This window comes from Zonotrichia leucophrys, chromosome 2, assembly GCF_028769735.1.
Source record: "Zonotrichia leucophrys gambelii isolate GWCS_2022_RI chromosome 2, RI_Zleu_2.0, whole genome shotgun sequence".
NCBI lineage: Eukaryota > Metazoa > Chordata > Aves > Passeriformes > Passerellidae > Zonotrichia > Zonotrichia leucophrys.
In genome coordinates, this window is record NC_088171.1 from 127,285,429 (window position 1) to 127,311,886 (window position 26,458).

A 26,458-nucleotide genomic window follows, 5' to 3' on the forward strand; every position below is an offset into this window, starting at 1 on the left:
GAAAAAAAAAAAAAAAACAAAGCAGAGTACTTATAATGAACTAGTGAACTAGTTGTGCTCAGAAAAGAATAATCATAGAAAATTTAATGACCATTTAATGACAAACAGATTGGGAAGTCATTAGCATCTGCAGGTCTGTGTGGCACTGAGGTGTACAATGCAGTTCTGGCTGAACAAAGCTCTCTTCTCCCAGAGCACCCCCAGGACAGGCATGGATAACAGCAGTGCCCTTTTTAAGTCCAGGATCCCCATGACAGCAAGCCATGCCATCCACATTACAGAAAACATCTGTCATTATTTTCATCTCATCAATCATGGTCTAACAGCAAAAGACTCTGCACAAGCACAGTGAGAGACAGAAATCTGAGCCATACATTCAATTCAGTATGTTTGCTAAATACTGCATTCAAAGGTGGATATTAGATGGCTCTTTCACCTCTATCTGCCAAACATTTTAAAAAATTGATTGGATAAAACTATCCATCCTGAAGAGCACATTAGCTGTGAACATGCTGTAAATCCAGATTTCTTTCATTGCAGAAAGCTGCCCTTCCTAAACTAAGGAAAAAACTGAAGGACATTATTTTACTCTTGAATGCACCAAGTAGTTTCTGTTGAAGCTAATGTACTACTCACAGTGGCAACTGATGCTCTTCATAATAACCAGCCATGGTCACTGGGTACTTTAGATAACGCTCCACGTTTGTGTAACACCCCATACACCTCACAGCAAGTGCCATACTTTGTGGCACTCTCCCATGACCTGGGCAGCAGAACATTTAGCTACCCTGTACTTTGACACCTCCTCACAAAACAGAGGAGGCCACTTTGTGGGAAGCTGAGAGCGTATACCTATTGTACCTATCATTCTCAATTCCTGAATACTACAGATTGTCTTTCTGAGGCCAAATGTCATCTCTACTTCTTCACATCCAAAGCGTACTCAGAGAGGACACCTCTCACCTCTGCTTTCCTATCCTAGCAACTACTTCATTACCATTATGTGTAGAAAAAAGGCACAGAGGGTTGGGTTTTTTAATAGCACACAAATACAACTAGATTTCAGAAGGAGAGAAAAAGAAAAACTGCATTGCACAAATATTAGAATGCATATAATTTTTAAAAGTTCCAAAATATCTGACAGTAGGAATGAGATTTTTACCTACATAATGCAATTTCTTATTTTTCTTATATTCCTGCATCCCTGGTTTTACTAAAATACAATGTTTTAAATTAAAAGGCCTCAGCTTCTTCTCTTCCTTGGGAGACATTCACAGAGATTCCACTGGGAAGGGTAAGGTAGTGCTGGAAACCAGGTGGCAGCAGATCTATTCTGACAGCTATTTCTGATCTTATTTTAGCTGAGAGGACCCACCCAGCTCAATGGGTTACATCTCCCTATAGTGGCATGAGGGTGCAGAGATTTCTCACAAGGAAGGGAAAAATGATACTGGAAATACATGCCTGAAATTGCTGGAGGTTCATGAGGCTGCAATATTGCTAGAAGTCACAGGCCATCAGCCTTTACATACATAAATCTGAGATATTTTCATCAAGAATGTACAGCACACAGTTAAAGCCTTTTGCAGGCATTACAAGGAAAGCCATTTGATCTTGTCACGACACGAATGCCTCAAAACATGACTTCACTTGGCAATTCTTGGCTCACTGCCTCCAGCTAATGATGCAAGCAGGAAGAACTATCTGAGAAATCCTTAATCAAAACACCAATTGAAAGTGTGTCATATCCACAGGTCAAGGTCAACTTTTCTCCTTATGAAACAAGACAGCCAAAAGGACAATTTACTTAAATCAATAAGCAGTAATACCCACAATGATTTACTGCAACAGTAGAACAACATGCACATTTAAAAGAAGCGTATCTCCTGATCTAGGTTACAAAGCTCTTTAAAATAGAGCCAGAACAGCATTCAGTTTCCTTTGGTTGCAGTGAATAGTTTGAAGGTTGAAATTACATTCTCTGTTGATCACTGGAAGACAGGGATAGGGACAGACTATTGAAAAATTTCAGTGTCCTTTTGGCTGCCTTCCAGTCCCATCTCCAAGTGGCTGCTATTCTATTTAATGTAACTGGAGTCTACCCTTAGGATGAATATCTTTCTTCCTGACAGTTTTTGTTCTTTTTCAAGGCAGGGGAACAGCCACAGCCCAACAAAGACTGCCTCTTGAAGCCTCGGCCGAAGGGCTCAGGAATGGAACAAACATGGCTAAAATGCTGCTGCATGACTGCCTTACAAGCGAGTTTCTCTACTTTCACTGAAAATGCAGACAATATAATAACAGAGGTTAGGATAATCCCAGAGACAAATGTTTTTCAGCTGAAAAGATTTTGAAACAGCAAAGAGTTTTGAGGAAAATCTGTTCACTATCTGCAATACATGACCAGTCAGAAAAAGATATGGCCTTGCTAAAAGATTGTAAACTATAACTGCTTCTTGTGGGAACAATGCAGACATTTTTAATACAGACACATGCTAAACAGGCTGGCTGTATATAGAGCTTCAGAATTTTAATCTGGAATACCAGAACAAAACCCAACCTGCTTAAAAAATCTTCAAAATCTTCACCCATAAAAGGCTATATAAATTCTCTAAGTGGACAGCCCAGGGTTAAAGGCTAACATAATCACACCCTGTTTGTACTGACCAGACAGTAAAGTTTGGTAGCGCACAGGTTCAACCCACATGCATCAGTCTGTGTCTAACCTACGCTGCCAAAGGGGCACACACTACGCACATAAGGGCACACTCCACTCTGTGGTTCTTCTCATGGCTACTGATTCCAAAATTAGCCAAGCCCCAAACTGACCAATTTCTGCAGGTAGAGGTACAAGCTTCCCTGGCCTTCAGGCTTCACCAATTACCAATGCTCCTCATGGACCTTCTTCCTGCTCTGCACTGCAGGTATTTGTGCAGCACAGAGGCTCTGAGGCACACAATAAATTGGTACCTTCTGCTTGTTATATCTGCAAGAAGCAAAACACTGAGGAGTTTAGCAGACATTTATGCTCCCCAAAATAGCCAGGACTGATTCACATTTACCCTGACTCACATAAGTTATCACAATCACATTACTTTCAGCAAAAACATCAGTTAAAGGGAATTTGTGTCAGGGCCACAAGCAAAGAACTCTTCCATTACAGCATGCCTGTGCTGGGAAGTTGTTAACATCTACAGCAATTCCCTTAGGAAATGTCAACAGCAGCACCAGAAAAAAGCAAACATATTTGTTTGTCTAAATATTAAGAAGAGCCTGGAACAGTTTCTAAAATGTCAACAAGAAAACCACACTCCAAAGCAGCATGATTTCTTTTTGTTGCAAACATAAATAATTCTTATGTTAGTTTGGAACATAGTCGATGGGGAGTCAGCCTGGGCACCAGAGTGAAGCAGATATTTCTCTCTACAGTATGCAAGGAACATATTAATCATGCAAATAGAAAGCCTTTTGAGGGAAAGAAAAAAGATACTATGTCTCTTTTGTACAAGGAAAGTAAACATATAAATACCATGCTTTTAGAAAATGAGGGAAGTCTAAGGGATGGTTAATATTTGACAGCTACTGTGTTAGTGTTTTCTGTACACAGTGAATGGTGGAATATCTTGAACTTAAAGTATTTCTTTTACATACTGCATAACACAGTCACAAGATCCTAGTACTGACAGTAAAAAATCCCACTTTCCAAATTACAACACTCTTAAGAAACCTTCCACATTTTATAATACATTAATCATAATTCAATACTTTAGTGTTCTTATTACATAATAGATACAATATCATTGTTATTTCTCATTATCTTTATTGTGTGATAATTAGCAGTGATACACTCACTGGTTGCACACTTTCTTTTTATTGCAAATAGCCCCATATAAAATCAGCTGGAAATTCATTCCCTCTGCACCTCAGAAGCAATATTCACTTGTGTATCAGAGAGCAAGAGGCTGCAGATCCCATCCATTCCATCTGGAGAGGAGAGAAGGGCTGCAGTGTTCAAAAGGAAGTTTCAAGCACAACTGACATCCAGTACCAACAGGTCTGGGATTTACTCTTTCCATTGGGTTTTAGTAAGTAGGAAGTGGCTTTATAACATGGAAATAGAAACCAAGCCACAGCCAGGTATCATCCTTTTTTCAAAGCTTGTTTTGTCCCGTGGAAAATATCTGAAAAGAAAATCACCTGCAACACTCTAGATGGTCCCATATGGTTCTCCCTTCTCTAGCTGGCACAAGGCAAGCCCTTCTTGAGCTCTCCTTTCACTAAATCCTCTGTTAGCTACATCACCCCTCCACATCCAGGCCTACCAGCTAAACCCTATTTAGCCCTGTTTAAGCTAAAGCTTCTCTACCATGTCTCAGCCTTCCTGGAAACTGCCAAGAGAGGACACAGGGCCTCCACCACAGGTTGTGGATAAACTACTTTTGTCACTGGATTTTCCACTTGAGAGTCTGGGACACACAACATCATCCGATTCATTTAATATAAATAATTGACAAGACTCCTTCCAACTCAACAGTTTGTTTTCTATTGCCTTATTTATAAAGGACAGAACTTTAATAGAGTATAAATATGCAGTTATGATTCAAATAATTTAGGAATTTGCTATATAAAAGTAAAAATAAAGTCCTCGTTAACAATAAAATGTAGTTATTCTGTCACTCCAATTTTCCACGCTTATCACATCTCCAATGATTTACAGATTCTTTTTTTTACTTTTTTTAACAAGCAGAAGGATATTTTTCACTGCTGAACACTTGAGCTGGAAGCTGAAAGTCAGGTAAGATGCTTACTCATCAATTAGTAATTAGGATTTTGCAGGTCAAGTTCTGGCCCAGTGTCAGCTATCGAGTTACCTTTTACGGCAGCCTTGTTAAATACTCTGTACTGATACTCTGATGCTCTGCAGCCCATCCATACCCTGTACTGATAACCATAAATGTAACTACATCCATCCATGGGAGCTGATGGTTACCAGACAGGAAGAGGACAGGTTAGGAACAGAAATGAGCTCAGCTCTTCATCTGAGTATGTTCAAGTGAAAACAGAAGAAATCCACTGACTGCCCTCTCAGCTCTTAATGCCTTACCTTAAGCAGGAACAAAAACTCACACCCGTGACTCTTGTAAACAGCAGACATGAGACAAAGACATAAAGGCAGTTCAATCTTTTTGTTTGGAAGAAATCATCCATTTCACTTGGAGTTAAAAGTATTAAGAAAAAAACATTATTCCAACTCAACAGACAGCAATGACAGAGCAATGAATTCTCCAGTTGGTGTTCACATTCCTGACAAAATAGTGACTTGGGAGGAAAGAAAAGCTGGGACTCGGCACCCACACCAAGGGGAATGGAAGGAATCCTACCTCCCCCGCCTCACACATTGATGCTGTATCTCTCCTGGATCCTGCTGATAACATATGCTCCTGAGGCATCTTCTCTTATTATCACAGACAGTGCAGACATGCTATGCCAGCCTTCTCTAGTATTCCTGATCTCCTATAAACACCACATGGTCCCACACATTTAATATGCTTCATATCTTCAAAAGGAAGATATTATTTGGGGAATTTAAGGGATTGTACTTAATTCAAAGGAGGTTTATGAGCATTCTTGCTTAGAAGGTGTTTTGAGGATAAGCTATCTAGTAAGAAAGACCCATTAAATTGAGTAAGATGATTCTCAATATACTTTGAATAGAGTAAGATGATTACTTTTTTCTCAGCTGTGCCCCTCAGATCTCTAATTCCTACTGGAACAGAGGAAATATGCCCAGGAAAAAGCCTCTATTACTATTCCTACCTGTGACTACAACTCAACTTGAAGTTCTGCCACAAAGACAGCTGGCAGCCGAGACAACATGGTTCTGACACAGAGCAGTCTCGTTTCCAGCCTATAGTCTCTTTAGGCTACTGATATATTTTTCATATAAATGAATGAGTCTGGTTCCTAAAGATTACAGGGGGCAGGAAGAGAGCTTCCCACCTCCTTGACAACATTTTGAGTCTATGAATCTCTTTATATTTCTCTTTGTGCAACTAAAAAAGGCTTGACAACAGGATTGGATGTACCTGTAAAGTCAAGCACATGTGCTTTTATAGAAATAGGAACAAAATGTGAAGTTAAAAGTATAGTGAAAAGGAAACACTATTTGAAGTCAAGTCTCCATTTAACCACATTTCATCTCATTATCACCCACATAGCGTGCTCCATTTTCTCTTTGGAAGAAGATGCATCAGTCCCATTGGACACAGTCATTCTTTTTGAATTCTTTTGGGGCCCCAGGGAGACACCTGAAACATAAGTGTTGTGGTGTGTTGTAATGTCCTGTTTTAGACTTCCAGGTCACCTCCCAGGTGTGGCAATACCTCTCTTCCCCTTCCCCCTCACCCCCTTGCTGAGGGAGTCCTGTCAATCAGGCTTAACATTCCAGGAAGGCCATCGTGTGGTTGGTCAAGTTCAAAAGATGCCCCTACGCCCAGAGGTCATTGGCCTGTCTGGGTGTCATCCTCCCTTGAGACCCTGCCCCTCCCACCTGGTTGGTGGCCCACCTGTCCCTTCCCTCCCCTGGAGCTTAAAAGCCCAATCAAGCCATGTGGTTGGGATTCTGTTGGAGCTGTTGCCAAGATTCAGACCTCTGTGACCATGGAATAAAGCTCTGGATATTTACCCTCCAGCAGAATCCGTCTCCTTTCTCTTCACCATCTCCTGAAGCCTTGCTTCCTGAGGTAAACAGAGTTCCTAACAAGCCTGGACTTGTTCAGTGCCCAGCTGCAACCTCCAGCAAGCTAAAGGTGTCTCTGGGGTGATACACCACAGCTGCCACCTTTGGCCCAGCAGCGAGGGACAGACTGGCCCAGGCACAATCTACCTGGTAATATTGAGATTCCTACTCCAATATAATAAGGAGGAAAGCAACTCTCCTATTCGAAGCAAGAAAAGCACAAAAGATGCTCTCACTTTGTGAGAAGCTTTACTTAAAGCAGGACACAAACCCAAAGTGTTCAAGGAAGGGATACTCAGTAACAGGAGGGATAAGCAAAGATGGGAATAGGCCTCTCATATGTGATGCCTTTTATCTCCACTACTGGAGATACTGGACCTAGTACTTAAATACATCAACTGCTGCTATACTCATACAGCAGTGCAAATCCCTGATTAGCTTGGGCACCAGCAGAAGGCAAACATGAGACACTGTCGACAGCAATACCTTTGCCAAAGAGTTTCTTCTGCACCTGCTGTCATCAGAGCATCAGGAACCAGCTGAGCAAACCCTTTCAATGGGTAATACCAATGCACTTTACATCCCAGGGACTTTATTTTCAGTGGATAGGAACACATCTGCTGGGCCCATCAACATCCAACACCACCAACCTCCAGCCTGGTGAGTGTCAATGTGTGATGGACAGGCAGCTACATAAGTCTGTGCCAAAGGATTTGGGGAATGCACACATCTTTTTAAATATGGCCTTTTTATTGAGGTTTTCAGTTCACTTATTAGAGCTCAGTCAGGATGGCAACTGCACACCAAGTATGACTACATTTTAACCAGCAAGTCAGCCAGATTTGCAGATTTTCAGGGAACAGAGCTAATGCTACAGATCATTAGCTCTGTAGTTAATGAAGTTCTGTGCCAAAAAATGCCCCAAAATGTTAAGGGAGAGCAGTCCAGGAGTAGACTTGAGCAAATTCTTCACCAAGGTCACTGTATATTTGGCATGCACTTAGTTATGCTTTCCTGTGTGATCTACCAGTGTAGAAGCCAATGGGTATCTTTACAACTTAGACTTGATTTAAATTAAGACCTGTTTAGTTAATTTCCCAGCAATTCAAGACACATTCAGTCAGCATTACATCATCAATATGTCTTGAAGTAGGGAACACAAGGTTTTGGAGCTGCTGGCTGAAGACCCAGAAAGCTCTGTGCTGACAGCACAAAGAGTGTAGGCTGCAACTGCTGCTCATTCTGGAGTTACTACATTATGAGTTGACTTTTATGGTCAAACTTCTGCCCTCTCTATTTCTGCTTATTGCACTCTGCCCATCTTGCTATACACCAAAGTTTTGGAAAAAGTTCTGAGCAGTTCACTGGCTATTATTTAGAAAAAAATCAACCACCCAGTCAAACAAACAGCACTACACTGGCTAAATAAGACTCTTATTTCAGCACATATAAACATGTTTTTTGACTGTTCCAAGGCACTGTTTCTGCTTAATTTAAATATATTACTAATTCTAAAGATGAGAAAATTGTGTCTTCCAGGAAGTCAACCAAGACTGCTGAAATGCAGCATAAATTACAGCATAACTCCTGACTCCCAACATAACATTTCTAGTATGTTACAAGAATATTGGTCACACAGGCTCATCTCTTCATTCTGCTGGGCCTCAGACAAGACTGCTTGTTGCCCTAGAAAGGGCACATTACAGCATAGCCAAGATAGAGCATTAATACTCTCAATTCACAAGCACTGTTACATAAAATTGTCCAAAATGATGGCACATAGTTGTAGAATCACATAAGAGTTTAGGTTTGAGGGGACCTTTAGAACTTACCTGCTCTAAAACTTTGCTCAAAGCAAAGTCAGCTTTGAAAATAGGACTGACTCTGAAGTCAGGACAAGAGAGAGCCTTGTCCAGCCAACTCTTGTGTGTCTCCAAGGAAGGACATGGGCAGTAGGTCAAGACAAGTCATTATTTCCTCAGCTCAGCATCCATGAGATAGCACCAAAGTATTCAGCCCAGGACTTTGGGCTCCCCAAAGAGAAAGACATTGACAAGCTGGAGCCAGAAGAACTGTTTTCTCAATTCAGGAGGAACAGTATCAAATAAAACCAGTACCAACTTTTGGCCAATTTAGTACAGAGAGTTGCCTGTTTTTGTCATAGGAAAATATTGCTTTTTAAGATTCTAAATAAATTATTATATCATTTAATATATAAATGATAAATATTTATTTATTAAATTTTATACATTTATATATTCATATATTTATTATATTTATATATTAATTTTATCATAACTAATATTAATTTTCTTTGTTATTTTATATATAGTTGTCATATAATGAATATATAAATTTATTAATTTATTAAAAATTTATTGTATATATTAAATAAATTTCTATTAAATTATGTAATCATTCCTTAGAAACATATGAAGCAATTTAATTATATTATCAACATAAATTATATTATTTATATTTAAATAAAAATATTTTATTTGCCATTTCTGACAGTCAGTTTCTGGTTTTCCCATTTCTTTTTTTTTCCTCTAGTAAGTTTATATTCCAAAAAAAACACTGCACTTTAACCTGATGCTTCCAAACAAGCACACCTCTTGTCTTTCATATTTACTTTTACTTCCAAATGCTGCATATTTAGAGGTTCCTAGATTCAGTTTTCAAGCACATGAATTTTTTTGGAAAAAACCTTCAGCAAGGAGACATACAGTTTGCTTCAGTGTCACAGTCCCCTTTCAAATATCAGAGAACTCTTACCATGAAAAACTTGCATATATCCCAGGGGGATTTTCATAGACATTACAGGAAACTAATAAGCCTTAAGCAACGTCTTTGTGAACTATACTGCATACCACGTTTTTACTAATTTCTGTACAGCTTCAAATGTCTGCTTCATGGCATATGTAATAAACATGCAAAAATACCTGCTTCTTTCTCCCCACACTAACACTCATTCACAGAACCCAGCAGCTGCATGTACGAATAAACATCAGTTATCATGGTCACTAGAGAGTCAACACAAGATACGCTCTCATTCAGAATATTTTTTTAGCACCCACTGCGTGCAGAAAACCAGCAATGCATTACTAAAAATATCCAGAAATACACAGTGACAGCGCCACCACAGCACCCCCACGTGGGTCAGGATGGCCGAGCGGTCTAAGGCGCTGCGTTCAGGTCGCAGTCTCCCCTGGAGGCGTGGGTTCGAATCCCACTCCTGACAGCCTCATTTTGGGACTCAGGCTGAGGATTTTGGTTTTGTCTACTTCGGAAAAAAAAAAGGCTGAGGAAAAGACTTCATGGTGCTCCACAGCTTCCTGAGGAGCAAAAGGGGAGGTCCTTCTCTCACCGTCCTGGTATCCACTGACAGGAAGTGTGGGAATGGTTCAAAGCTGTGTCAGGAGAGGTTCAGACCGGCCACTAGGATGCAATTCTTTACTGAGAAGGCAATAGAAAACTGGAACAGGCTTCCAGCGAGGTGGTCAATGCCCAAACTATCTCAATGTTTTAGAGGACAGTCCACTTAATGACATGCCTTAACATTTGGTCAGCCCTGAACTGCTCAGGCAGTTGATGATCACTGCAGGTTCCTGCCAACTGAACTTGCTATTCTATTCTGTTCTATTTTAAGATTTAAATGGTGTCTTAAATTAAAATGGAAAACCTAATTGTTTCAGCCTAAAGCAGGGAGCAGCTCACAGTGCAGCCCTGCAGCCCCCAAAATCTGGTGGGGTTTCGCTTGCTCTCCACCACCATGGCTGCAGCAGCCCTACACTTTCCCATTACTGCTCTGACACTGGGTGCCAGGCCAGGCACCTCACCCTGCAGGGACAAATGTCACTGCCCTGAGATGGGCTCCTGCTGCTCTAGGGAGTGGCACCACCTGCAGGGCTCTGGCACTTGCTTAAGCAGCAGGAGAAAGGGAGTGAGCAAAGGAGAGCATGAAAAGGAGAAGGCAAAACCTCTCTCTCCCTCTTTTGCCAGAGGTGAGCAGTTATTGTTGTTCTAGATGTTTTCTAAAACTACAGCTCCCAGCTCAATGCTAGGTGCTTTTTTCTTACTTTTAACTTGCTCTCCATAATACTCTGGATTTTGCTTTGTGTTCTTGATTTTTTAAAATTTATGTAGCTCACAAAAACAGATATGAATCAGTAAACTAATTAAATTTTCATGTAATATACACATTAGGTGAAATTCTGGAATGCAAAGTATTTCTGAGAAACAAAACCACAAACAATAGTCACATGAACATTCTTCCTATGAATGCAGTAGAAGACTAAGATTTTTAGTTAATGTTAAATATCCAGCACTGCAAGCCCTCAGCAGGCATACAGTAATGACCTCTGAAAACACATACACTAAATCATTATAAATGAGCAGCTAAAATAGGTGACTCAATGAATTATCCCAGTAGAAGAAACAAACAGGTAGTGTTTTAATTACATGATAATAACATCAACTCTGACAAAGGCAACTAATTCCGTCCATCTGCAAATTCTACTAAGTAACCCTTGAGTAGAGTGCTTACCTGCACAGAATACTTTACCACACTTTGTGCCCAGATGATATACATCTGTTTTTCTCCAGGACTTAACCCAAGGGGTGGTGTTAATCCATCCATTTTTACTAGGCAAGCAGCACTACAGGCTGTTAATGGATACAGGGACACTTTCCTGTTGTCATTATTGTGCAATAGTTCTATTGTCATTACATTGCAAAGGTTCCATATTGCTAGAATTTCACACCTCCTTGATGTTTCTTGTAGGCAGCTCCTCTAGGCACTGACTCCTCCTTGTCCTCACAGCAGCCAACTGACTCCAGTTCCCTCAACCAACCAATCCACTCTTTTATAACACTCTTCTTATTGGCTACAGGTGTGGCCTGTTAACATCAGGCCTGCTCCTAATCTTTAGTAATTGGTTCAGCTGCAACTCTTTAGGGGATAAGATTACTTTCTATACCACCTTCATTTACCCATACTGTATCCCCCTACACTTTCCTCTGCTGAACTGTTAAAGTGTTTAACTCCACTTTCCTGGCAGCAATTCTACCACTATTGGAATTATGGAAGCAGCACATTTGCCTGCTGTGAACACCCAGCAAGTCCAACGTGTCTGGATCTGCCAAACACAACAAGATCAACAGGCAGCCACCTAAAGCCACCCAAAGCAGTAACCCTGAACTGTGAAGTTGCAGGACTGCCTGGCCTATCTGTGGGATCCATTTTGGACAAAACCTGAAAACAAAACCATCAAGTCCCACCAAGACAATTTAAAGTAGAAGTTTGTTATCTACCTTATAGAGGCATCAAATCAATATTATTAGAAGTAATTTGATCTAAATTAAGAGAGTAGACTCTTTCTAAACTTTGAAGAAAAAAATATAACTGAGGTAGAGATATATATAGATATACATATAAACCATTAAATAATGAAATGTCAGAAGATAAACAGCAGCTTTGAGGTCTTGAACCTCCGTAGCTTCATTTCAATTATAATATGAATATTGAGATCATATAAATCAGCCCAGATGTACCTACAGTATGAGATGGTTTAAGCATCCTAGAAAACTACAAATGAGAATACCATTAAATAATTATGCATTTAAATACCTATTCAGGACTGTAGCTTTTTTCTACAAGCCCTTCCTGACCCTACTTTGATCCCCACTGAGAGGAGTCTTGCATGGGAGGCAGAGAGAGAGAGAACTACAAAGGGCTCTGGCCACCATTCAAGATAAGAAAAGCCCCAGCTCCAGGGACAGTTCACAAGTTACTTCAGTGGATTCGTCCCATGATGCAAATCTTGTATGATACAGCAGCAACATTACAGATGCACAGAGCCACAGGATAAAAACTCTGCAGCCTAGAAATCTTCATAGTTTGCAGTTAACAGCATTTCCCTTCTAGTAACACATTGCAATGGGTAAATTATATATGCAGATAAGATTTCATTTGGATTTTCAATATAATCACAAAATAAAACATAATATTCTTCCAAGCCAACTCTTCCATAATTACAGACTATAAGAATGAACAAAACTAAAGAGAGAGGAGAGGGAAGATTAAATCCTAAGCCATCATAAACAACAGAGACCATAGGACTTCATTAAGAAATCTGTATAAAGTTCAATTCCTTTTCTCTCAGATAATTTTTCCTGAATTAAGGCCTGAACAGAACAGAATAATCTGTCAAATTCTTCATTAATGTTATGTATGTAACAGTCACTTTTACAAATATGCACCAAATCTCAGCAAAACACACGGAAACTTACAGAATGACAGAAATTAATTATGTGGAGACAAATCTCTTCCTATAAATTTGCTTTTAGAAACTTTCACAAGATGGACTAGACAGAATCTAGAGAGGTATTTGAGGGGAAAAAACAATCACTTTAAAAAAAATCTGATTATCAGCATGTATGCTTAGTATTTTATAATGAAATGCTGATATCTGCACTCTTTTATATACAGACTGTTTAGTGAGGCTCCTCACATGAATATGTTCAGCTCTGCAGTCAATTTAAAACTAAAATAATCACATCAGCTAGACAAGATCTTCAGATTTAAACATCTTTCATTATTAAAGGAAGCACATGATCAGCTTTTTCTGCGATAGAACCTGCATATATCTTATCCATTGCTGGTCACAAGGATTGAGACCAAACTCTCAACATTTGCATGTGCTGTGAATATTTCCTGTGAGAAGATGTCACAAGGTGAGACATACAGAAAAATGAAGAGCTCAGAATTTTTTTCTCTCTATGGCATGGTGCACAAGGCAGTGCTTCTGGCAAATAAGATACAGAGAATGACAAATCTTTTTTTTTCTCTTTTTCTCTCTCTCTCTTTTTTTTTTATTTCTTTTTTTTTTTTTTTTTTGAGAAAGGGACTACACATTTTTTCAAACAAATGTATTTCAGGGTGCCAATACAAACAGAAGATAAAAGACACAGAAAGCTGCAGTGCTTTACCAAAGGCCAGTTTGCTTTAAGGAAGCCTCTATTAAATACAACCTTTAAATTAATAAGGAATAAGGACTCCCTTGCAGCTGCAGCCAGAGCTGTACATGTGAGCAGAGCCCTTATTGACCAGAAGGGGAAAGAAAAGAGGCAGACTCCACACTCTGTGTGAAATCCCCTTGAAGGGTTTCAGGGAAATAGATAATTTTCTGGGCAAGCTGAGACTCTACCATTACCAATACTGCACCATCCTACATGTGAGAATATTTCCACATAGAACTTATTCCTTCAGATAAAAATTTTTCTTACAAACAAATGGTCATCAGCAAACTTTACTCCTCCTGGTTTTATGAATGTTGCCCATGGACTAGGGGAGAATACAGTACAGAAGAGACATCTCATATGCCCATCACAAAGCATAATAGAAACCCAGATCTGAGCTGATCTTGCCACTCAGCATGAGTCACTGAATGACTGAAATAGATGGAAAATACTTCCAGTGTTTTTCTCCTCACACCAAAGCCACGCATCACTTTGAAAAGATTTAGATGAAGTTCAGACAAGTATCTGCTAAGTATGTGGACACTGAGGGAGTTTTGAGATATCTCATTACTTCTACTGCTCATTAGTGGATAGGACAGTATATTTCCAACACTTTGTGGTTTTCAAAGGTTTTTTTTAAAACCAAAGCAAAAAGAATAATCAGGATACCACAGCTCACCTGCTCCCTTAGTCATTGAAGCAAGCCAACACTGACAGTTCAAAGCACGTCTGAATTTGCGTTTATCCGAGCGAGAAACAATCCATTACCAGCCACTAATGATATTTCTTTTTGCCCTAATGAATCTACCTTGTAAGGAATCTGCCTTGGGTTCCATGCTGTTCACAATTATTAAAACATGAAAACTGGACTAACTCTGTTAAGAACATTGATGGTCAACTCTGATGTTAAATAAATGTCAGCTTTATGAACTGGAACCAATTCAGACAATGCAAGTCAACCATTGTACTAAAGATGAGGCATGCAGCAGCTCATGTCTCAGTACAAGTGTCCTGGATCTCTACTGGCATCACTCCTACTGCAGAGGGGCAGGTCCAAAGGGCAGTTTTGACATGAGGAAACACACGTGCCTGGAGAGTGAAAGTAACACAGAGCTGTTTCTGATAGCACAGAGACCCTGGTGACAGCAGAGGCAAAAGGTACCTGCCACAAGCCATGGCTGCATCTGGATCTCCTACAGACAGACACAGTCAGAATATGGGGCAGCTTGTTATTCTTTCTGCTGGTAGTGCTCTTCATAAAAATTACTGGATAAAACAGTATTTTTTGGTAGTCATGCCTGTCCTTAGGCCAGTCTTGCTCCATTTTCAAAAGCCACACTCCCCTTTCAAAGATAATGCTGTCTTTTTACTGTCAGCCAAACCACTAGTTGTTTGCTGCTAGAAATAGTAACCCTTATCTCAGGGTGGGAATGTCACACTCAGGTTTAACTGGAATTAACTCATTTTCCTGTTCCTTCAGTGCTAGTGCCAGTGCTAGGCTAGGCTCTGGCAGCTCCCACTCTCCCCAGCACAGCACAGCATTAGCTGGATGGTCACTATTGCTGCACAGCTAAACAGACTCCTCACCAAAGCACCCAGGATCTTCAAAGTCTCCTCAAAGAGAAGGGGCCCCCCAGTCTTACATCATGGAACTGATAAGAAAACAAAATTTCATGCAAAATCTCAGTGTCAGGACTCTTCCTGGGCTGCCCTGACTGCATCACAGGCAGCTGCATTGTCTCTTCTCCTAACTAATCTGTCCTCCCCAGTTAGACTTACTCCTTATCTACAATCTAGCCCAATATCCTCTTAATACATGCAAGGACATCCATGCTGGATCAGCCCAATTCCCAGCATCAGCATCCTCTGGGATAGTGGCCAAGACCAGCCCTGAGAGAGAAATCAATACAGACAGTGGTAATCAGCAGGACAAACAGCAGGACAAAGCCTCATTGCTTCCAGAAATTTGGGGCTCAGAGGTTTCTTATTGTAGTGATATTTCTGCAAGAAGAACCCTGCAAGGAGGTCACTGGGGCTGGTGGGGCCTCTTGGGATTCCCCCCCACCCACAGCCAGCTCAGCTGCAGCAGATTGCTCAGAGCCCCAGCCAGTTTTGATTGTCTGCCAGGACAGAGACCATTCAATCTTGTGAGAGACTCTTGCAGTGTTTAACCACCTTCCCATTAAAAAAAATGGGATTCGGGCATTTTCTGAAAGTATTAGCATTCACATGCTGCTGCAAAATATTCCAGAGCCTGCCTGTGCACTGCCAGAGGATCCATGTGCAAGCCAGTGTCTGGGCAAGGGCAATGTTCCTCATGTCTTCCTGCACTCTGAACAGGACCACTGCTCTACCTTAATGTGAAGCAATTATCTTATGAAGGTTTTAAGACCACAGTATTCATTACTTTAATTGGAATACTCTAAGATACATAATTTTTCTGGTTTCTGGATTTTCCCTATGTTGTTAATAAGGATTCCTGTCTTTGTTGTGAGCAGTGGAGGCATCTAATATTGCTCTGTAATACCCAGAGAAACAAGATCATTCTGTTTACAACTCACTTATCATAATAAATGCCAAAATATTTCTCATCTCTCACAGTAATAAAAGTCAGGCAAAATGCAATTATTTGCCACAAGGTAAATAACCTTTTAATGCCATCTTCAATTCTTGGAACTACTCTCATAGCTTTTTTGCTCTTACTAAGCATCTGTTGCATTTATTTCTCCCCTTGCCAGGAGATTCCCCATCTACTATATACATTTGAAAGAAGTATACAGGCTAAGAAGGAAGCTTTACATATTTCAGTCTTCACGCTTACATTTTCACAACAATAGAATAATAGAATAGAATAATTAGAATAGAATTATAGAAAGGTTTGGGTTAGAAGAGTCATCTAGTTCCAATATCTGTGCCATGGGCAGGGACACTTCCTGCTAGACCAGGGTGCCTCAAGGTTCCATTCAGCCTGGTCTTGAACACTTCTAAGCTCCCAAAACTTCTCTGGGCACCTGGTCCATGGTTTCAACATCTTCACAGTAAGGAATTTCTTCCTTATATCTAATCTAAACCTACCCTCTGGCAGTTTAAATACATTATCCCATGTTCACATGTCCTTGTGAAAAGTCCCTCTTCAGCTCTTCCACAGCTTCTCTTTAGGTACTGAAAGGTGCTAAGAGGTCTCCCTGGAGCCTTCTCTTTTCTCTCAGCCTGACTTCTCAGGAGAGGTGTTCCAGCCTTCTGACCATCTTTGCCACTTTTCTTTGGACTTGTTCCAACAGGTTCATTTCCCTCTTGTGTTGGGGACCCCAGGGCTGGACACAGAATTCCAGGTGGGATCTCACAAGATCAGAATCTCCTCCATTGCCCTGGTGCCCCCGCTGCTTTTGAAAGAGCCCAGGACACGTTTGGCTTTCTGGGCAGCAAACACACATTGTCAGCACATCCTGAGCTATTGATTCACCAACAACCCCAAGTCCTTTTCTTCAGGGCTGCTCTCAATCCATCCTCTGCCCAGGACGATGCCCCAATCATTGTGCAGGACCTTGTGCCTGGCCTTGTTGAACTTCATGAGGTTTGAATGGGCCCACTCCTCAAGCTTGTCCATGTCCCTCTGGATGGCATCCTTTCCCTCCAGTATGTCACCCACACCACAGTGCTTGGTGTGATTGCCAATCTTGCCAAGGGGGCCTGCCAGGTTCAGTCCTCCTGCCCATGTCCTCAACAAAGCTGTTAAACAGCAGCAGTCCAATACTGAGCCCTGCAAAATGTCACTTGTCACTGCCCTGCACATGGATATCCAGCCCTCAACAGCAACTTTTTGAGTTTAACCAACCATCCAGGTCCTTATCCACCAAGTTGTGCATCCATCAAATCCATGGCTCTCCACGTTAGAGACAGAGGATGTCATGCTGACCTTATTGCTCTCTACAACTTCCTGAAGGGAGGTTGTAGGCAGGTGGGGGTCGGTCTCTTCCACTGGGCAGGAACTGACAGAACCAGAGGACACAGTCTCAGGCTACGTCAGGGAAGGTAAAGGTTGGATATTAGGAAGAAATTTTTCACCAAAAGAATAATAAAGTCCTGGAATGCTCTTCCCAGGGAAATGGTAGAGTCACCATCTCTGGATGTGTTTAAAAAAAGACTGGACATGGCACTTGGTGCTAAAGTCTAGTTGAGGTGTTAGGGCAGAGGTTGGACTTGATCTTAGAGGTCTCTTCCAACCTCATTATTCTGTGATTCTGTGTGGGACAGTGTCAAAGGCTTTGCACAAGTCCCAGTAGATGAAATCCACTGCCCTTCCCTTATCCTCCTACACTGTAACCCCGTCATAGAAGGCCCCAAAATTTTCAGGCATGATTTGCTCTTAGTGAAACTGTGTTGCCAATCACCAGCCACATCCTTATTTTACATGTGCCTCAGCACAGTTACTAGGAGGATCTGCTCCATGATCTTGCCAGGCACAGAGGTGAGACAGATTGGCCTGTACTTCCTCAGGTCTCCATTTCTTTTCCTTTTTAAAACCAGGGGTTTTGTTTCCCACTTCTAGTCAGTGGGAACTTCACCAGACTGCCATGACTTCTCAAGTATTATGGATAGTGGCTTAGAAACTTCTCTGAGAACTCCCTCAGATCCCATGGATGCATCTCATCAAGTCCCATGGACTTGTACATCTTCATGTTCCTTATATAGTCTTGAACCTGATCTCCTCCTCCAGTGTGTGGTGCTTCATTCTCCTGGTTCCTGCCTTTGCTTTCTGTGACTTGGGCACTGTGGCTGGAGCACTTGTTGGTGAAGACTAAGGCAAAAGAGGCAGATATAGAGCAGACCCTATAATGTCACCTGTCCCTGCCCTGCCTATAGTCCTGACCCATAAGCCATTGGCCAGCTCTTCATCCATCCCAGAGCTCCATGTACAGCTGTACATGAACATGGTCATTGACATAAAGGGTGATGCCCCTACTCATCTTCCCTTCCTGTCCTTCCTACAGAGCATGTATCCTTCCATTCCAGCACTCCAGTCCCAGGAGTCACATCTCTGTAATATTAGGAAATCAGACATAGAATTCTGTGTTCAGAAAATAACATTGTCCATGTTAAGAAACAAACAAACAAGCAAAAAAAAATGGGGCTTTGGGAATGGGGGAATCTTTTATCTGACAGTACAGTTCACAGAAGAACATTATTTTAAAGTAAGATGTCATACAGGGGAGCAAAAGAGTTTGCCATGACAAGGCTTAGGTGTTGTTCTTTCACTGTGGTTATTTAATGCAAAGAATAACTCATTAGAGAGGGAAGATCAAACAGGGACAAAAGTTAAGACTGTGTGGTCATCTCTAGCTCCTCATAGAGTTTGCTGCAGAATTTCAGACTGGGTGTTGAGAAAACTCCATTTCTTCTAGAAAAACATTTAGTGAGCAATGAAGCAGATTTCTACCTTGGTTGAAAGATGGATAAAAGGAAAGCACTCTGTATTGAGGCCTTAAAAAGATTATAGGGATTAAGGCAAATACAATATGACGTAACAAGCCTTCTACAAAAAAAAGGGTTGCCCTCTTTGAGCTTTGCTGTAATGCAACAGAATAATGAATTATATACCAAACATTATCCAAAATAAATCATGGACCATATCTAGTGGTAAATGAATTATCTCTGCTCCTTAGACCTTCTCTTTTTCATAAAGAGCAATCCCTCTAGACAGTCTGAAGAGAGCTGAGTGCACTTTTTTTCCTGTAACTGTGAGAATGAGGAAATTGGGATGAAATTCCCGTGTGATAAGTTCAATTTCAACAGCTAGAGTTTTAATATGGCTACCTGGTTATAAAATATTTGCTATAAGAATTTTACTTGTATTAATGAATTTTTGGATGTTTGCAAGATTAGAAACTGCTACAGAAAGGACAAATCAAAAATATTGGCTCCAGATAAACCAGTTTCCAGTGTTCTTCTCATAACTACAATTAGGGAGCCTGATAAAATCCAGCATATCAGATTAGTTTTACAACTTCTATTCCTCTAACTTGTACTACTATGACATCTTACAAGTATGGGGCAAATGGGTTAGATCTACAGAATAATGTTATAGTCTTCCTTTCAGACAGATTTTTTGTCTTTTCTGATAATATTTAAGAAAATATTTTCCAATTAATTGAAAGCCATTTAGTGCTCCTACCAAATTTCTCCTCAGTGACTCTGGAGCAGATACACTTTCTTTTTACCAAATGCCTTTGATTTCTTCTCTGCACACACAGACATGCACTTAATTAAAACCTTCCATTGAAGTGGCATTAGTTAGGCACACAAGGTATATCAAGTTGCTCTTAGGCTTCCTGCCAGAAAGCCAGCAGTGCTGATACTATCCTTCATTTACTTTAAAGTGTCAGCAAAACAGGCAATTTATGGCCACATAAAAAAGGAGCCAACAGCCCATGACCACTGTCTGCAGCAATACAGCACAGACACAGACAGTGAGCTGGGCCCATTCCCTGGGACTGATTCATGTTGCTGAATACAGAATCAGAATACACTTTACCAGAGTGTCTTCTGTAAGACCATAATAAAATACATCACCAGTGTGAGTGTTTAAAAAGGTATCAGGGAGCAGCTTAAAAAAATCCCATTAACAAAGCATGGGACTTGTGCAGATATCTATTATTCACCATGCTGAAAACTTCACCTGGGGATTTTGTACACATACAAGCAGGATGTAGACATATCACATTGTGAAATGAGATCTCGTTTTTATCAGGATATTGGGATTTTTGTTAAGAAATAAAAAACTGAGAAAGCCCTTCAGTCTGATACAGTGCTGTCCCTGTGGACAGGGATTTAAAAAAGCATCCAAAAAAGGGGAGACATCTGAGAATTCATGTAACTGCCAGAAGCATCTGAAAAAGTCTGTAAGACACAGCAACTGCTTTCATTATATGGTACCAGTTCTGCTTCAGAAGGCTTCAGAGATGTATCTGGCAAGCTAACCCTGAGAGAAAATGTATTTCTGACCACCAGTATAGCCATTCTTCCATATGAAAATGCAGCAGAGGTTGGATGATGCCACTTAGCTCTGTTAGGCGCTGATTGTCATGTGTGCTTTTCACATTGAAGTTGAAATTAAACAAGAGTGGTTTCAAATTGAGATTAAGTTTCACATGTAGCAGCAATAATAATTCTCTAATCTACAGATTTCCTTTCCTAAAAATCAGAGAAATGTTACTAAGATATTTTTGCAGCAAAATCTAGCAGGAGCAGCTCTGCTAAGACTAGATATAAACCACTAACAGGAGATATCTGCAGGGCACTGAGGCCCAAGCTCAGCATGAAATCTGAGCATGAGGAAAAGTTCATCCTTGCCTGGGAAATTTCTTCATGCTTTCCTGTGCCTGCAGAAGTGACTGAATTGGGGCATGAGTGCCTTCAACTGAATTCATCATTCAGCAAGACTGACCTTCAGTTTATATCTTGGCATATTTTTCCTGCAAATGCAGTTTTTAAAAACAAAACGATTTCCTCATCCTGCATACTCTTGCTAAAGACCATTATTAGAAAATTCATGTGAAATTCTGACTTCTAGAATAGAAGCAAAAAGAATTCCACTGATTATGGAAATGCAGCAGTTTTCCCTTCTGCAGGAACATGAACAGGGTGTAACAGGAAACACATCCCCGTAAAGTAAAAAGCCAAGCCATGTACACAGTATATCTTAAGGTCTTGCTTAGAAATTCTCTGCCTCCTGAATCTTCTAAAGCATAAGGAATCTGGAACCACAAAAAGAAAGGTGTCTGCAGTTTTGCTCACACATTTATTGTCTGAGATCAACTGAGAAACAAATAAACACTTTTCATTCCACTGCAAAGAAAACAAAAAACCCCGATCCTGTCATGAAGATGTAAGATTCTTTTTGTATTTTCAAGTGCCAGCCTTTGAAATCTTCTTCCATTTGAAGAAGGAACTTGTGGTATTAAAGGTTATAGCTGAAGTGCAAATGTAATCCTATAATTAAATAATCTGCAGGCAACGATCAGACATTTCTACAGAAACTCCAACATATAGCAAATAAACACAATTAGGATAATGAAATACTTATGAGGATTAGATCTACAGCATGAAGTTGTAGAAATAGAGATGACTTTAACAAAATATACATGCCAAGTTATTGGGTTAGCTCATGTAAATGGCTTTAAAAGGCTCCACATAAGACAGAGTAGAGCCTTATTGTGAAATAGAATTCTGTAAAAATAAAATTGAGAACAAATTAACAGTTTAGAAAAGTTTAAACAGACTTAAATTTATTTTATACTTTCATTTCTTAAAACATCCAATATATTCAGGTATTAATTCACTTTTTCTAATTAGGGATGCAGTTGCTTCAAGAAAATTTTTTAAAGCTGTTCATGATTGTGTAAAAATTTTGTGACTTCATTTGTGTGTGTAGGAAGTCAAATTTTTATTGGGTGGATTGTAAAACTAAAATATGTATTTTCTATCTTTTATTAGACATACAATCACTCTATTGGAGCTTAAGCTTCAGCATATGAACACTGATTGGGGTTTTTGCATTGCACTGGGTTGGGCTTGGATGCAGTTAATTTTCTTCACAGCAGACCATATGGTGGTGTGTTTTGAATTTGTGATTAAAAAACTGTTGGTAACACATCACTGTTTTGGCTACTGCTTACACAGTGTCAAGTTCTGCTCTGTTCCCCACTCTGTACCCCTGTCTGTGTCTGTTACACTCTGTGCTGCCCATGTACATCTGTATTCTAGACTGCATCTGTTCTGGTTGAATAAAATCTGAGTGTCACAGCTGCCTTATCATTTTACATTAGTCAGCCTCCAGATCCCTAAGCAATGAAACAGTGCAAGAAATTAAAAGTTCATATTTTGGCAACATAACAAAGTTCAGCAATAAAAAAGTTAATTCTGTAACAGAGAATACATTCACAAAATATGATATAGCTTCATTCAAGGAGTGTCACTTTCAATTAAAAAGCAAAAGAAAGGGGATGGTGAGCACCAGAACTAGGGTCAAACCAGATAATTATTTTTGTACGCTTACAAATCCCACAGAAAAAACTTTGGCATATGGTCCTAGTGTTCAGTAATGGACAGGGCTTTGTGGGCATCCATTTGCCATGCTTCAGAATCTGGCAGGGGTATCAGGACAAACATAGCAATAGTTCAGGTCTAATGCAATTAAAACCATGAAGTTTAGAAACCCTGTGTGAACACAGTCTCCCTGTAACTATAAGAAAAGAAGAAATTAGGCTTATATTATCTTGAAAATAATCTTGAAAACACTACAGTCTGTTCATATCAGGAGTTTATAACATAAATAAACATTATTTCCTTAACTTTCTAATCAAAACTAGATATGAGAAAGTCAGTAATTGTCAGTGACTAAAAAGCTGATGTGTCTTTCCAAATCACATCATCCTTCTATACCAATCATACTATTTGTCCAGCTTAACTATTATCTAAGTTTATAAACATGGCAATATAATTAGACACTGGAAGAGAGGTTTGTTTTCTATTTATCACAGGACTCAAATTGCTGCTGACAGACCTGGCCTAAGAAAATTGACTGCAGCTTTCCAGGATGGCTGACTGGAGTACAATTTGGAAAGAAAACAATTTGCCTCCAGGAACAAATGCTGTGTTATGAAACTCTTGGACCACTGGCCAAGACTGACCTGGCCAACCATCACAAAGCACCAAACCAGCCATCAGCACCCAGCAGAAGCTGCCAGCTGCACTGGCCACAGTGCCTCAGGCTGGAATCACACCCTGTAAATAAAACAGTCTCCACAAAAAAGAGTACAGTTAAAATGTTGAAATGTTGAGTTCTTATCAGGGCAATCAGGGTCCCTAGAAATCAGAGTCCTTTCCTCTCTTTTTCTTTTTCTTTTTCTTTCTTTCTCCAAAATGGTTTGAGTTAAACCTGGTAACACTGTCCCTCAACAGCCTAAGTGCTGGCAGCAGATCACACAAGAGCCACTCTCTCAGCCCTATGGACCTTCCTGAGGTTCAAACCAAAGGAGGAGAAGGAGGCACCATACTTCTTGCAGGAAACAGAGTTGGATGTGGCAGCTAATTTCTAACTACCCAGAGGTACTAGTGGACCCTCAGGACTAGTGGACTTACAGGACCAATGCAAGTCTGCAAGACTAACTAGAACATATACCATGTGCAAGGCTCTTAACAAAGGCATAAATGGATGCAGCTCCTGGAACAGAGCACTATCACACGCACACTTCAGCAAATGTCCTCATACTCCTCACATCCTGCTTCTCACAATTGCTTCCTTCAATCTGCTAAACTCATTTAGGGACCAAATGGCTTGGCTCTGAGGGCTGGATTTGTCATGTAGGCTATCTTTTGAAGCACTCCAATCTAGGCTAGAGAAGGAAAAGAAAGCTGAGTGAGCCAAGCAGGAGAAATACTCTCCAGTTGCATGGACAGTTTAAATGAGCTATACAACACGAGGTTTCCAAACTACAGAACATTTATAACTGCAGATAAGAATATCCCTGTGTGGCATTCACATTCTCTGGAAAAATCTCTTCACCCCGGATTTTTCTCCTGAGAAGCCTCCAAGAAAAAGGAAAACAATTCTTATCTCATTTGCTTCTCCTGTGATGTGCTCACATGAGGAATGTGTTTGGAGATTGTTTACCCACAGGTGATTGTTTCACTGGATTCTGGTGTGAGTTGTTTTCACTCATTGGCCAATCAGGGCCAAGCTGTGTTGGGACTCTGGAAAGAGTAATGAGTTTTCAGTAGTATCTTTTTAGCATGGTATAACTATCCTTTCTTTATTCTTCAGTATATATACATTCTTATATATATTCTTCAGTATATATATATTCTTCAGTATAGTATTCTTCAATACAATAAAGTATCATAAAATAATAAATTAGCCTTCTGAGAACATGGAGTCAGATTCATCATTCCTCCCTGCCACAGGGGTCCCTGCAAGTACAACATCCCTAAACATCATGATAACAGAGGTAGGCAGACAGTCAGACCTTCTACCTTGACTCTCATATATTACTACATAGTAAAATCTTAAATCTAAGTTTTTCACTCTGTAAGATCACACTTCTAATTAATTACACACCCATAATTCCAGTGTTATTAATCAATTTCGGGAGCCTTCTCTACAGTCTTAGGTCAAATGCAGTGTTCTCTCGTGGCTCTGTGCCTTTCAGCACAGAAAGTTTAAAATTCTTAGTATCTAGGGTTCCAACAAGATCGACCTTGCAGATCCTGGGGATACACTGATTTGGGGCCTCTCTTTGCTGTGCTTCTTCCATACATAAGGCTGGTTCCCACAAAGTAAAAATCCCTTCCCTAAAGTTATTTAAATACTTTTGTGTTCCACTTGAGGAGAATAGTATCAGCAATTGCTCTTGAAAGATGGCAGTAAGTATAAAACATGAATAATACAACACACAGGAACTCATTGGAATATGTACTGACCTCTGCTATTTCAATGCTGGTGTTTATTGCAGATTAAATTAATTGGAGAAAAAAATAGCACGATAGAGCAATGGGTGAGAGGAGAACACAATAACAACACAGAGAACAACAGTTCAGCATTTAAAATCATGGGATCAGCTCTCAAATTAAACTGAAATTAAGAGGAATTCACCTCTTTGTTAGCTTTGTCAGTTCCCATTAGCAACAGTCTCTTATAAAGCAGCTGAGAAATATCTGCCTCACATACAAAATTTTTCAAAGCTATTGTGATTGGAGAGTCACTTTTACCAGCCCATCCAACAGGGATTATCCCCTAAAAATTAACTTTATATGCAAAATTAAGAGAAAATTGTCATTGAAATAGCAGTTGAGATACTATATACACCTGACAACTTCCATAGATCTGGTGACAGGAGATAACTCTATTTTCGAGTCAAAGTTATGCAATTTCATGAAAAGTGTCATGGAGATTATAATTAGTAATGTACTATTAAAATGAATTAAAACCAAATTTTGCAAGAAAATAAATCTTAAGTTGTCCTTTCCTCCAGAAAAATACATTTGTTCTTCATTATATCTCCAAATGAATACAGTATTTCTTTTTAGGAAAAGAACTAATGTATCAAACCAAGATTTCAAAAACTGTCAACAGAGGCAGTTTATTTATAGGCATTTACAGCCTTTAAAAATAATCAACAGAACCTCAAGATTTTCTTGATCACAATAAATAGTTCTCTATGAAAATTAAGTTCAAAACATACTGCAATAGTTAGAATAGAATATTTGACAAGTACTCAATCACTGCCTAACTAAAACATGGTACCAATCTCAAGAATGCTTGTAATTGTAATGTCCTCATCTACACATAGAAGGCTACTGTTATGGAGGTCTACTGTGACTCTTTTCCTCCTTTTATTTATTGCAAGTGATTCAGAACTGCATAAAAGTGAGAATCTGCATAAAGTGAGGCATGGCAGAACACGGTACAGCAGAAAAACAAGGAGCTTCTGCTCCCCAAATGCACTTTTTTTCATAAAACCTTGTTTGTAGATATGGAAGAAAATTTCACATGGCTTGTAATATTCTTTATGAGGAATTTTCATTTGCAAAGTAATCAAGATTAAATTTGTGAGGAAAAAGAAAAAAAAAATTCAAGCCTACTAATCAAAAAATTCTTAATTTTGCCATTTCTTTATAATGCTAAGATAAAGAGGTGATCCT

General features: G+C 39.8%; 1 protein-coding gene and 1 non-coding gene across 11 annotated transcripts in view; one reads left to right on the plus strand and one right to left on the minus strand.

Annotated features, from left to right (window-relative positions):
* The window catches only part of OXR1 (oxidation resistance 1), a 260,724-nt gene that overhangs the window by 198,793 nt on the left and 35,473 nt on the right, over positions 1-26,458 (minus strand). The gene's annotated exons all lie outside the window — the stretch shown is intronic.
* TRNAL-CAG (transfer RNA leucine (anticodon CAG)) lies at positions 9,898-9,980 on the plus strand. The gene has a single exon. It is a non-coding gene; the product is annotated as a tRNA-Leu (tRNA).